The sequence below is a fragment of the Salmo trutta genome, chromosome 31 (genome assembly GCF_901001165.1).
Source record: "Salmo trutta chromosome 31, fSalTru1.1, whole genome shotgun sequence".
Lineage (NCBI taxonomy): Eukaryota > Metazoa > Chordata > Actinopteri > Salmoniformes > Salmonidae > Salmo > Salmo trutta.
The window spans coordinates 41,863,881-41,879,010 of NC_042987.1; positions in this window are offsets into that span (position 1 = coordinate 41,863,881).

A 15,130-nucleotide genomic window follows, 5' to 3' on the forward strand; every position below is an offset into this window, starting at 1 on the left:
TGATTACACACTTTACACATCAGCATCTACCGTCGGTGAGCTCACTGAGACTTAGCAAGGAGTTACAGTCGGTGAGCTCACTGAGACTCTTAGCAAGGAGTTACAGTCGGTGAGCTCACTGAGACTCTTAGCAAGGAGTTACAGTCGGTGAGCTCACTGAGACTTAGCAAGGAGTTACAGTCGGTGAGCTCACTGAGACTCTTAGCAAGGAGTTACAGTCGGTGAGCTCACTGAGACTCTTAGCAAGGAGTTACAGTCGGTGTCAGAATGGATCATTAACAATAAATTGTTCTTAAATACATCTAAAACCAAAATAATTGTATTCGGTTTAAAGCGTTCTCTCATACCTAAACCTCAACTGCAGTTGTGTATAATAGGTGAGAACATTGAACAAGTTGAAGAAACGGATGTCCTAGGTATAACATTGGATAGTCAGTTATCAAGGTGAAGTTATAATGACAGAGTTGTTGTGAAGACGGGGGAGAGGTATGTCCGTTATAACAAGATGTTCTGCGTTTTTGACACAAAGATCATCTGTACTAGTTGTTCAGACTCTGGTCTTGTCCCATATTGATTACAGTGGTCGATACACGGTGTTTCTTTAGTATAAACTGACAATGGTCGATACACCGTGTTTCTTTAATATAAACTAACAGTGGTCGATACACTGTGTTTTTTAATACCAATTTAATGCACATAGTGTATTAGGTGAATGACGGTCATATCCAGAATTGATCTGTTTCTCATTTCCACTTTTACAGAATGTTCAAGAAGTCATAAAGATGCTCCTTTCACTGATCATAAAAGGATATTATTGAAGTTAGTGACATTCGAGGACACTGGAAACTTAATAATTCACTCCTAAATGAAAAAGTCTTTAACCTCTCTTGGGTAGGGGGCAGTATTTTGAAGTTTAGATGACAAACGTGCCCAAAGAAAACTGCCTGTTACTGAGGCCCAGAAGCTAGGATATGCATATGCATGGTAGTATTGGATAGAAAACACTCTATAAAGTTTCCAAAGCTGTTAAAATAATGTCTGCGAGTATAACATAACTGATATGGCAGGCGAAAACCTGAGGAAAATCCATCCAGGAAGTGGGATATTTTGATGTGGGTACTTTTCAATTGAATGCCCATACAGTATCTAAATGGTTAGGACCCAGATTGCAGTTCCTATGGCTTCCACTAGATGTCAAGTCTTTAGACATTGTTTCAGGCTTGTATTCTGAAAAACGAGGAAGAATGAGAACATTGTTTCAGTGGACTCTAAATGAAGCAGAGCTGCTTTGAGCGCCGTGACCGATTGCGAGCCCTTCGTTGTTTTTCCTATTGAAGACGTCCGGTTGAAATATGATCAATTATTATTTTTTTTTATTTTTTTTATTTCACCTTTATTTAACCTGGTAGGCAAGTTGAGAACAAGTTCTCATTTACAATTGCGACCTGGCCAAGATAAAGCAAAGCAGTTCGACAACATACAACAACACGGAGTTACACATGGAGTAAAACAAACATACAGTCAATAATACAGTGGAAAAATACATCTATATACACAATGTGAGCAAATGAGGTGAGATAAGGGAGGTAAAGGCAAAAAAAGGCCATGGTGGCAAAGAAAATACAATATGGCGTGCAAAGGAGCAAAATAAATTAAATAAATAAATACAGTGGGGGAAGAGGTAGTTGTTTGGGCTAATTTATAGATGGGCTATGTACAGGTGCAGTGATCTGTGAGCTGCTCTGACAGCTGGTGCTTAAAGCTAGTGAGGGAGATAAGTGTTTCCAGTTTCAGAGATTTTTGTAGTTCGTTCCAGTCATTGGCAGCAGAGAACTGGAAGGAGAGACGGCCAAATGAGGAATTGGCTTTGGGGGTGACCAGAGAGATATACCTGCTGGAGCGCGTGCTACAGGTGGGTGCTGCTATGGTGACCAGTGAGCGGAGATAAGGGGGGACTTTACCTAGCAGGGTCTTGTAGATGACCTGGAGCCAGTGGGTTTGGCGACGATTATGAAGCGAAGGCCAGCCAACGAGAGCATACAGGTCGCAGTGGTGGGTAGTATATGGGGCTTTGGTGACAAAACGGATAGCACTGTGATAGACTGCATCCAGTTTGTTGAGTAGGGTATTCGAGGCTATTTTGTAAATGACATTGCCGAAGTCGAGGATCGGTAGGATGGTCAGTTTTACGAGGGTATGTTTGGCAGCATGAGTGAAGGATGCTTTGTTGCGAAATAGGAAGCCAATTCTAGATTTAACTTTGGATTGGAGATGTTTTATGTGAGTCTGGAAGGAGAGTTTACAGTCTAACCAGACACCTAGGTATTTGTAGTTGTCCACATATTCTAAGTCAGAACCGTCCAGAGTAGTGATGCTGGACAGGCGGACAGGTGCAGGCAGCGATCGGTTGAAGAGCATGCATTTAGTTTTACTTGTATTTAGGAACAGTTGGAGGCCACGGAAGGAGAGTTGTATGGCATTGAAGCTCGTCTGGAGGGTTGTTAACACAGTGTCCAAAGAAGGGCCAGAAGTATACAGAATGGTGACGTCTGCATAGAGGTGGATCAGAGAATCACCAGCAGCGAGAGCAACATCATTGATGTATACAGAGAAAAGAGTCGGCCCGAGAATTGAACCCTGTGGCACCCCCATAGAGACTGCCAGAGGTCCGGACAACAGGCCCTCAGATTTGACACACTGAACTCTATCAGAGAAGTAGTTGGTGAACCAGGCGATGCGATCGTTTGAGAAACCAAGGCTATTGAGTCTGCCGATGAGGATGTGGTTATTGACAGAGTCGAAAGCTTTGGCCAGGTCAATGAATACGGCAGCACAGTATTGTTTCTTATCGATGGCGGTTACAATATCGTTTAGGACCTTGAGCGTGGCTGAGGTGCACCCATGACCAGCTCTGAAACCAGATTGCATAGCGGAGAAGGTGCGGTGGGATTCGAAATGGTCGGTAATCTGTTTGTTGACTTGGCTTTCGAAGACCTTAGAAAGGCAGGGTAGGATACATATAGGTCTGTAGCAATTTGGGTCAAGAGTGTCCCCTCCTTTGAAGAGGGGGATGACAGCAGCTGCTTTCCAATCTATGGGAATCTCAGACGACACGAAAGAGAGGTTGAATAGGCTAGTAATAGGGGTTGCAATAATTTCGGCAGATAGTTTAAGAAAGAAAGGGTCCAGATTGTCTAGCCCGGCTGATTTGTAGGGTCCAGATTTTGCAGCTCTTTCAGAACATCAGCTGAATGGATTTGGGAGAAGGAGAAATGGGGAAGGCTTGGGCGAGTAGCTGTGGGGGGTGCAGTGCTGTTGACTGCAGTAGGGGTAGCCAGGCGGAAAGCATGGCCAGCCGTAGAAAAATGTTTATTGAAATTCTCAATTATAGTGGGTTTATGGGTGGTGACAGAGTTTCTTATCCTCAGTGCAGTGGGCGGCTGGGAGGAGGTGTTCTTATTCTCCATTGACTTTACAATGTCCCAGAACTTTTTTGAATTTGTGTTGCAGGAAGCAAATTTCTGCTTGAAAAAGCTAGCCTTGGCTTTTCTAACTGCCTGTGTATATTGGTTTCTAACTTCCCTGAAAAGTTGCATATCACGGGGGCTGTTCGATGCTAATGCAGAACGACACAGGATATTTTTGTGTTGGTTAAGGGCAGTCAGGTCTGGGGAGAACCATGGGCTATATCTGTTCCTGGTTCTAAATTTCTTGAAAGGGGCATGCTTATTTAAGATGGTGAGGAAGGCATTTAAAAAAAAAAACAGGCATCCTCTACTGACGGGATGAGGTCAATATCCTTCCATGATACCCGGGCCAGGTTGATTAGAAAGGCTTGCTCGCTGAAATGTTTCAGGGAGCATTTGACAGTGATGAGTGGAGGTCGTTTGACCGCTGACCCATTACGGATGCAGGCAATGAGGCAGTGATCGCTGAGATCTTGGTTGACAACAGCAGAGGTGTATTTAGAGGGCAGGTTGGTTAGGATTATATCTATGAGGGTGCCCGTGTTTACGGATTTGGGGTGGTACCCGGTGGGTTCATTAATAATTTGTGTGAGATTGATGGCATCAAGCTTGGATTGTAGGATGGCTGGGGTGTTAAGCATGTCCCAGTTTAGGTCACCTAGTAGCACGAGCTCTGAAGATAGATGGGGGGCAATCAGTTCACATATGGTGTCCAGGGCACAGCTGGGGGCAGAGGGTGGTCTATAGCAGGCGGCAACGGTAAGAGACTTGTTTTTAGAGAGATGGATTTTTAAAAGTAGAAGTTCAAATTGTTTGGGAACAGACCTGGATTTAGACAATAGACAACCTGAAGATTAATTATAAACATCGTTTGACATGTTTCAACGAACTTTAACGGTACTATTAGGATATATTCGTCTGCATGTCGTGACCGCCTTTGAGCCAGTGGATTACTGAACAAAACGCGCCAACAAAACAGAGTTTTTGGGACATAATGAGGGACTTTATCGAACAAAACGAACATTTATTGTGTAACATGGACTCTTGTGACTGCAAACATATGAAGATCATCAAAGGTAAGTGATGAATTTTATCGCTATTTCTGACTTTTGTAATTCCTTTACATGGTTGTAAAATGTTTCTATGCTTTTGTAAGCGGGGCGCTGTCCTCAGATAATAGCATGGTATGCTTTCGCCATAAAGCCTATTTAAAATCTAACACAGTGGCTGGATTAACAAGAAGTTAACCTTTAAGCCGATGTATAACACTTGTATATTTTAGGAATGTTTATTATGAGTATTTCTATATTTTGAATTTGGCGCTCTGCAATTTCACCAGATGTTGGCCAGGTGGGATGCTACCATCCCACCTGCCCATAAGAAGTTTTAACAAGAGCATAAAGAACTTAATCAGGGACTTGTTTAATTCAAACGATTTAGAATCAAAAGATGGAAGTAACTTGGAAATATTTACATTTCAGAAGTAAGATTTATCGCCATTACACGCAGTAAGGAAATAAAGAAACAAAAGCGTTTGAAAGAAGATGAGCTTTATGAATAACTGTCATGTTCTTTTAGAAAAGCTTTTCAGGAAGAAACAGATTTGAATACATCTCAAATAAAATCATACTGAACAAAAATATAAACGCAACATGTAACAATTTGAAATATTTTACTGAGTTACATTTCATAAGGAAATCAGTCAACTGAAATAAATTCATTAGACCCCAACGTCAACTCACCAACATTACGACCAGGAATACGACGTTCCCGAAGCGGATCCTCTGTTTGGCCCACCACCCAGGACAATGGATTGAATCCCAGCCGGCGACCCAAAACAACGGCGCCGCAGAAGAAGGGGCAGACGGAGCGGTCTTCTGGTCAGGCTCCGTAGACGGACACATCGCGCACCACTCCCGAGTATACTACTCGCCAATGTCCAGTCTCTTGACAATAAGGTAGACAAAATCCGAGCAAGGGTTGCCTTCCAGAGAGACTTCCGAGACTGTAACGTTCTTTGTTTCACGGAAACATGGCTCACTTGAGACACACTATCTGAGTCGGTACAGCCACCTGGTTTCTTCACGCATCGCCCGACAGAAATAAGCATCACTCTGGTAAGAAGAAGGGTGGGGGTGTATGCCTTATGATTAACGAAACGTGGTGTGATCATAACAACATACAGGAACTCAAGTAATTTTGTTCACCTGACTTAGAATTCCTCACTATCAAATGCCGACCGCATTATCTACCGAGAGAATTCTCTTCGATTATAATCACAGCCGTGTATATCCCCCCAAGCAGACACATCGACGGCCCTGAAAGAACTTCATTGGACTCTATGTAAACTGGAAACCACATATCCTGAGGCTGCATTTATTGTAGCCGGGGATTTTAACAAGGCTAATCTGAAAACAAGGCTCCCCAAATTCTATCAGCATATCGGTTGTGCTACCAGGGCGGGCAAAACCCTAGACCACTGTCATTCTAACTTCCGTGACGCATATAAGGCCTTCCCCTGCCCTCCCTTTGGAAAAGCTGACCACGACTCCATTTTGTTGCTCCAAGCCAATAGACAGAAACTAAAACAGGAAGCTCCCGCAGTCAGGTCTGTTCAATGCTGGTCCGACCAATCGGATTCCACGCTTCAAGATTGCTTCGATCACGTGAACTGGGATATGTTCCGCATTGCTGCGAACAACCTCATTGACGAATACGCTGACTCAGTGTGAGAGTTCATTAACAAGTGCATCGGTGATGTCGTACAAATAGCGTCTATTAAAACATTCCCCAACCAGAAACCGTGGATTGATGGCAGCATTCGCGCAAAACTGAACGCGCGAACCATTGCTTTTAATCAGGGCAAGGTGACCGGAAACATGACCGAATATAAATAGTGTAGCTATTCCCTCCGCAAGGCAATCAAACAAGCTAAGCGTCAGTACAGAGACAAAGTGGAGTCGCAATTCAACGGCTCAGACACGAGAGGTATGTGGCAGGGTCTACAGTCAATCATGGACTACAAAAAGAAAACCAGCCCCGTCGCAGATCACGATGTCTTGCTCCCAGACAGAATAAATAACTTTTTTGCTCGCTTTGAGGACAATACAGTGCCACTGACACGGCCCGCTACCAAAACCTGCAGGCTCTCCTTCACTGTAGCCAACGTGAATAAAACATTTAAACGTGTTAACCCTCGCAAGGCTGCAGGCCCAGACGGCGTCCTCAGAGCATGCCCAGACCAGCTGGCTGGTGTGTTTACAGACATATTCAATCTCTCCCTATCCCAGTCTGCTGTCCCCACATGCTTCAAGAGGGCCACCATTGTTCCTGTTCCCAAGAAAGCTAAGGTAACTGAGCTAAATGACTACCGTCCTGTAACACTCACTTCCATCATCATGAAGTGTTTTGAGAGACTAGTCAAGGACCATATCACCTCCACCCTACCTGACACCCTAGACCCACTCCAATTTGCTTACCGCCACAATAGGTCCACAGACGACGCAATCACCATCACACTGCACACTGCCCTATCTCATCTGGACAAGAGGAATACCTATGTAAGAATGCTGTTCTTCGATTACAGCTCAGCATTTAACACCATAGTACCCTCCAAACTCGCCATTAAGCTCGAGACCCTGGGTCTCGACCCCGCCCTGTGAAACTGGGTCCTGGACTTCCTGACGGGCCGCCCCCCAGGTGGTGAAGGTAGGTAACAACATCTCCACCCCACAGACAGCGTGGTGAAGAAGGCGCAGCAGTGCCTCTTCAACCTCAGGAGGCTGAAGAAATTCGGCTTGTCACCAAAAACACTCACACACTTTTACAATCGAGAGCATCCTGTTGGGTTGTATCACCGCCTGGTACAGCAGCTACTCCGCCCCTAACCGGAAGGCTCTCCAGAGGGTAGTGAGGTCTGCACAACGCATCACCGGGGGCAAACTACCTGCCCTCCAGGACACCTACACCAACCGATGTCACAGGAAGGCCAAAAAGATCATCAAGGACAACAACCACCCGAGCCACTGCCTGTTCACCCCTCTATCATCCAGAAGGTGAGGTCAGTACAGGTGCATCAAAGCTGGAACCGAGAGACTGAAAAACAGCTTCTATCTCAAGGCCATCAGACTGTTAAACAGCCATAACTAACATTGAGTGGCTGCTGCCAACATACTGACTCAACTCAAGCCACTTTAATAATGGGAAATTGATGTAATCAATTTATCACTTGCCACTTTATATTATTTATATTAGATAATGTTTACATAACCTACATTATTCATCTCATATGTATATACTGTACGCTATACCATCTACTGCATCTTGCCATCTTGATGTAGTTAGATGTATCAATAGCCACTTTAAACAATGCCACTTTATATAATGTTTTCATACCCTACATTACTCATCTCATATGTATATACTGTACTCTATACCATCTACTGCATCTTGCCATCCTGATGTAATGTATCACTGGCCACCTTAAACAATGCTGCTTTATATGTTTTCATACCCTACAATACTCATCTCATATGTATATACTGTACTCTATACCATCTATTACATCTTGCCTATGCCGTTCGGCCATCACTCATTTATATATTTTAATGTACATATTCATATTAATTCCTTTACACTTGTGTGTACAAGGTAGTTGTTGTGGAATTGGTAGATTACTTGTTAGATATTACTGCATAGTCGGAACTAGAAGCACAAGCATTTCGCTACACTCGCATTAACATCTGCTAACCATGTGTATGTGACCAATAAATGTGATTTGATTTGATGTATGGATTTTGCATGACTGGAAATACAGATATGAATCTGTTGGTCACAGATACTTCTTTTTTTTAAGTAGGGTTGTGGATCAGAAAACCAGTCAGTACCTGGTGTGACCACCATTTGCCTCATGTAGAGCGATACATCTCTTTCGCATAGAGTTGATCAGGCTGTTGATTGTGGCCTGTGTAATTGGAACATGGAATTGGAATTGGAACATGCTGTCGTTCTGGGTTGGCGTGGTTACACGTGGTCTGCAGTTGAGAGACAGGTTGGACGTATCTCCAAATTCTCTAAAACAAAGTTGGAGGCGGCTTATAGTAGAAAAATTAACATTCAATTCTCTTTCAACAACTCTAATGGACATTCCTACAGTCAGCATGCCAATTGTACGCTCACTCAAAACTTGACACATCCGTGGCATTGAGTTGTGTGACAAAACTGCACATTTTAGAGTGGCTTTTTATTGTCCCTAGCACAAGGCGCACCTGTGTAATGATCATGCTGTTTAATCAGCTTGTTGATATGCCACATCTGTCAAGTGGATGGATTATTTTGGCAAAGGAGAAACAGGGATGGAGAAACAGGGATGTTTCCATCCCACTAACAGGGATGGAAACAAATTGGTGCATCCAAATGTGAGAGAAACAAGCTTTTTGTGCGAATGGAACATTTTCTGGGATCTTTTATTTCAGCTCCTGAAACACGGGACCAACACTTTGCATGTTGCGATTATATTTTTGTTCAGTATATATCAAATGTACATTGATTTAGCTAAAGGGGCCTTTATTACATTTGGAGCGAGATAGGTCGATGAGGGTAAGAAAAAAACACAAGATATTTTTCTGCTCTTGAAAAAAGCAACTATAAGAGAAAATCTCATTCTGCCTTAAATATTGACAACACCTTGTGTAAAGACCTGAAGATGACCTCTAACTGTGTGTATTATTTTAATGAAAATCTGTATGAATCTAGTTTTAATGGGAATGAATGTGGACGTTTTATGAAACATATCCATGGGCATGTTCTAATTAGTTCAAGTCTATATGTGAAGATGAGTGGTCTATAGTAGAGATTAGAGACGCTCTTAAAATCTACGAGGAAGGACAAAGCACCTGGGGACAGATGGTCTTTCTATTCTATAGTAGAGATTAGAGACGCTCTTAAAATCTACGAGGAAGGACAAAGCACCTGGGGACAGATGGTCTTTCTATTCTATAGTAGAGATTAGAGACGCTCTTAAAATCTACGAGGAAGGACAAAGCACCTGGGGACAGATGGTCTTTCTATTCTATAGTAGAGATTAGAGACTCTCTTAAAATCTACGAGGAAGGACAAAGCACCTGGGGACAGATGGTCTTTCTATTCTATAGTAGAGATTAGAGACGCTCTTAAAATCTACGAGGAAGGACAAAGCACCTGGGGACAGATGGTCTTTCTATTCTATAGTAGAGATTAGAGACGCTCTTAAAATCTACGAGGAAGGACAAAGCACCTGGGGACAGATGGTCTTTCTATTCTATAGTAGAGATTAGAGACGCTCTTAAAATCTACGAGGAAGGACAAAGCACCTGGGGACAGATGGTCTTTCTATTCTATAGTAGAGATTAGAGACGCTCTTAAAATCTACGAGGAAGGACAAAGCACCTGGGGACAGATGGTCTTTCTATTCTATAGTAGAGATTAGAGACGCTCTTAAAATCTACGAGGAAGGACAAAGCACCTGGGGACAGATGGTCTTTCTATTCTATAGTAGAGATTAGAGACGCTCTTAAAATCTACGAGGAAGGACAAAGCACCTGGGGACAGATGGTCTTTCTATTCTATAGTAGAGATTAGAGACGCTCTTAAAATCTATGAGGAAGGACAAAGCACCTGGGGACAGATGGTCTTTCTGTGGAATTTATTTACAATTTCTGGGAACATTTAGAGGGACCAGTATTCAACATGAACCAAGAATGCCTAGCTAATGGTGAGATAATTACTACAATTGAGCAAGGGATAATTTCCTTAATACCAAAACCTGATAAAGATTCCCCTTTTCATAGATAATTGGAGACCTATTATATTATTAAATACAGATTATAAATTGATCATTTTAGCATATGCTAATAGACTTAAAATGGGCCTTTAACCACCTTATTAATGAAACCCAAGCTGGTTTCATGAAAGGTCCCTACATCAGCTGTAATATTAGGTTAGTTTTAGACTTAGATTTATTACGCTGATTCAATTAACTCAGAAGGCTATAATTTTATCATCAGCTCGTTAGTTGTGTTATTTTCTTCCTCTACTTTTGTAAAGCATTTAATACAATAGAATCTCAAGTTCCTTATACATTGTTGTACACTTTTTTTGTTAATTAAAAAAGGTGAAAATATATCTCAATTAGCAGCTCTGTTTATTAAAGGGTCAAGTTGCTATTGCACTTAATATTATCAAATCATTCTCTTCAGGTCTGGAACTTAATTGAGGAATTTTGTCCATACGTACCTCAAATTACCAATCTGTTGAGAATATTCCAGTGAAAGATCATGTGAAATATTTAGGGGTGCACATGGCAAAAAGCCATATTGTCCGTCAACATCTCAATTTCTCTCAGAGATGAAAGAAAACTAAATCCCTCTTTAATAACTGGCTCCCGTGTGACCTCTGTATTATTGGAAGTGTTTTATTGTCTAAAGCAGAAGGTCTTCCACGTTTTGTCTACCCTTTTCTATCCCTATCTGTAGCTGATCAAACCAGCAAGGATATCAACAACACTTTCCTAGACTTTATAATGGAAAAATAAACAACACAAATTTACGAAATCTGTAATATCAAAACAAAGAGCAGATGGTGGGCTTGAAGTACTAGACTTCATGGATATCAACAATACCTTTAAAATAAACTGGATAAAAAAGATTTATGCTTAGCTAAGAATCCATAACTTGTCATATATATTTTTTAAATGAGGTTTTCCAAGTGTAACTTTTCTCTAGCAAAATTTTTTAGACTGGAAACTCCACAAAATGTCCACAACTTCTCCCCCATACAAAACACTTCTGCGGAAACAACAAAGATACTGTTGTTAAAAACAAGTCTTTATTCTTCCCTAAGTGGTTTGAAATAAATATTATATATGTGCTTGATTTATTTAATAAAGAAGGGAATATACTGCATTATAGAAAGTTCTTAGAAACATTTAACTTACCAAATACATTATAAATAATTTATTTCTAAATGCAAAAGCAATACCTTCATAAATGACTCAATTAATGGCATCGCATTAGTGTTTTTGGAGAATATGTCAAGATAGATGCACAATTTATGTTAGAAGGTTGCCCCCTGCTGGGTAGGAAATGTAATAATACATTCTTAAAAGGGAACTTTTTCAGTCCAAGAACAAGATCCCTCCTGAAGGGAAATTCATGTGGAACGCACATATTACTGAAATCGAACTGAAGAAAGCTTGGTTGCTCCCTCCTAAATTTTGTATATCAAATAAAGTAAAATAAATGAACTTTAAAATATTGCACAAAATATACCCTTGTAATAACTTGGATGTATGCCTTTTCTGTGATAAAGAAGGGGAAACTGTTATACACATGTTTCATGAGTGTGAGTCTGTGATGTTATTTTGGAGCGAGTTAAGTAAGTACATTTTTTTAATTTCATGAATAAGACCCATGTATTTACAATGAAAGACGTAATATGATATTATTCAAATGGAAAACAAAGCTACTGAATCAATCGTTAATTTATTCGTTCTCTCTGATGAAATTTTACATACACAAAAACAAATATTTGAAATCTGTCACTAAATGCAATATATTTTTACTTGAAATCAAATATTTTATAAAATGTATTAATAACAACAACAAAAAATGTATTCTTACAACTTTTATTGATTTTCTTTACTTTAATGTTATTTTATATGTCTTAAAATAGAATATATTTGTAGTGATGTCCTGTGTTTATTTGTTATTGTATTGTAATTTCTTATTTATTTATTTTTTAAATAACAAAACAATAAAAGTCCCCTTGTCCTACAGAGATTTACATGGGTATCAAAACGTCACAGCAGCACGAAACACAGCCCTTATTTTAAAGTGTTTCTAAAATCCCATATGGGACAAATAAATGGTGGGAAAATTCTTGGAGCCATTTCCTTGTTTGACCACTAGGTTTTATGGGAGAAAATTAATCATAGTGGGCAGAACAAGTAAGGAAGAGTGCGTGCTCAATAACTAAATTCGCCCTTACACTCCTTCTAAACAACGTAAAATAAACTTTGGCAAACAAAACTTAGTCCACTCTGTTCGTAACAGATTGTAGTTTTCAGATCCCCAACGAACTATCACGGTCCAAACACACCAAAACAGTTGAGAGGCATGACAACACCTTTTCAAGTCTAGTACCAAAAGGCTCCTCAACAGCTTCTACCCCCAAGCCATAAGACTGATGAACAATTAATCAAATGGCCACCTGGACTATTTACATTGGACCCCCTCCTTTGTTTTTACACTGCTGCTACTCACTGTTATCTGTGCATAGTCACTTTACAAATTACCTCGACTAACCTGTAACCCATTGACTCGGTACCAGTACACCCTTTATATAGCCACGTTATTATAATGTAATTTTGTTGTGTTACTTAAAAAAATAAAAAAATAAATGCATTTCACTGTGAGGTCTACTACACCTGTTGTATTCAGCATTTCACTGTAAGGTCTACTACACCTGTTGTATTCAGCATTTCACTGTGAGGTCTACTACACCTGTTGTATTCAGCATTTCACTGTAAGGTCTACTACACCTGTTGTATTCAGCATTTCACTGTGAGGTCTACTACACCTGTTGTATTCAGCATTTCACTGTGAGGTCTACTACACCTGTTGTATTCAGCATTTCACTGTAAGGTCTACTACACCTGTTGTATTCAGCATTTCACTGTGAGGTCTACTACACCTGTTGTATTCAGCATTTCACTGTGAGGTCTACTACACCTGTTGTATTCAGCATTTCACTGTAAGGTCTACTACACCTGTTGTATTCAGCATTTCACTGTGAGGTCTACTACACCTGTTGTATTCAGCATTTCACTGTGAGGTCTACTACACCTGTTGTATTCAGCATTTCACTGTGAGGTCTACTAGACCTGTTGTGTTCAGCATTTCACTGTGAGGTCTACTACACCTGTTGTATTCAGCATTTCACTGTAAGGTCTACTACACCTGTTGTATTCAGCATTTCACTGTGAGGTCTACTACACCTGTTGTATTCAGCATTTCACTGTGAGGTCTACTACACCTGTTGTATTCAGCATTTCACTGTAAGGTCTACTACACCTGTTGTATTCAGCATTTCACTGTGAGGTCTACTACACCTGTTGTATTCAGCATTTCACTGTAAGGTCTACTACACCTGTTGTATTCAGCATTTCACTGTGAGGTCTACTACACCTGTTGTATTCAGCATTTCACTGTAAGGTCTACTACACCTGTTGTATTCAGCATTTCACTGTGAGGTCTACTACACCTGTTGTATTCAGCATTTCACTGTGAGGTCTACTACACCTGTTGTATTCGGCGCATGTGACAAATAACATTTTATTAGATTTCAATTTTTTTCCATTTAGTTTACCCTAACAATGTTATTATATATTTTTATTACCCGTCTCTGTTGGATATACACTTTCTGCTTCCATATTTATTAAATGTCTATTTTAAGATTCATATGTAATGCTTTGGAGTGATTTTATATATTCTTTATTTAACTAGGCAAGTCAGTTAAGAACAAATTCTTATTTACAATGACGGCCTACCAAAAGACAAAAGGCCTCCTGTGGGGACGGGGCTGGGATTAAAAAAAAAATATATATATATATATATAGGACAAAAGACACATAACAACAAGAGAAACAACACAACACTACACAAAGAGAGACCTAAGACAACAACACAGCATGGTAGCAACACAACATGACAACACAACATGGTAGCAACACATGACAACACAGCAAGGTAGCAACACAACATGTTAGCAGTACAAAACGTGGTATAAGATGGGATAATAAAAAAATACAATACAAATATAGGACAAAACACTCATCACAACAAGAGACACAACACTACATAAAGAGAGACCTAAGACAACAACATAACGCAACACAACATGACAACAACATGGCAGCAACACAACATGGTAGCAGCACAAAAACATGGTACAAGCATTATTGGGCTCAGACAACAGCACAAAGGTCAAGAAGGTAGAGACAACAATACATCACGCGAAGCAGCCACAACTGTCAGTAAGAGTGTCCATGATTGAGTCTTTGAATGAAGAGATTGAGATAAAACTGTGGTGAACTGAAAAGAGGAGCGACCCAGGGATGTGTGTGCTTTGTGGACCTTTAACAGAATGTGACTGGCAGAACGGGTGTTGTATGTGGAGAATGAGGGCTGCAGTAGATATCTCAGATAGGGGGGAGTGAGACCTAAGAGGGTTTAATAAATAAGCATCAACCAGTGGGTCTTGTGACGGGTATACAGAGATGACCAGTTTACAGAGGAGTATGGAGTGCAGTGATGTGTCCTATAAGGAGCATTGGTGGCAAATCTGATGGTTGAATGGTAAAGAACATCTAGCCGCTCGAGAGCACCCTTACCTGCCAATCTATAAATTATGTCTCCGTAATCTAGCATGGGTAGGATGGTCATCTGAATCTGGGTTAGTTTGGCAGCTGGGGTGAAAGAGGAGCGATTACGATAGAGGAAACCAAGTCTAGATTTAACTTTAGCCTGCAGCTTTGATATGTGCTGAGAGAAGGACAGTGTACCGTCTAGCCATACTCCCAAGTACTTGTATGAGGTGACTACCTCAAGCTCTAAACCCTCAGAGGT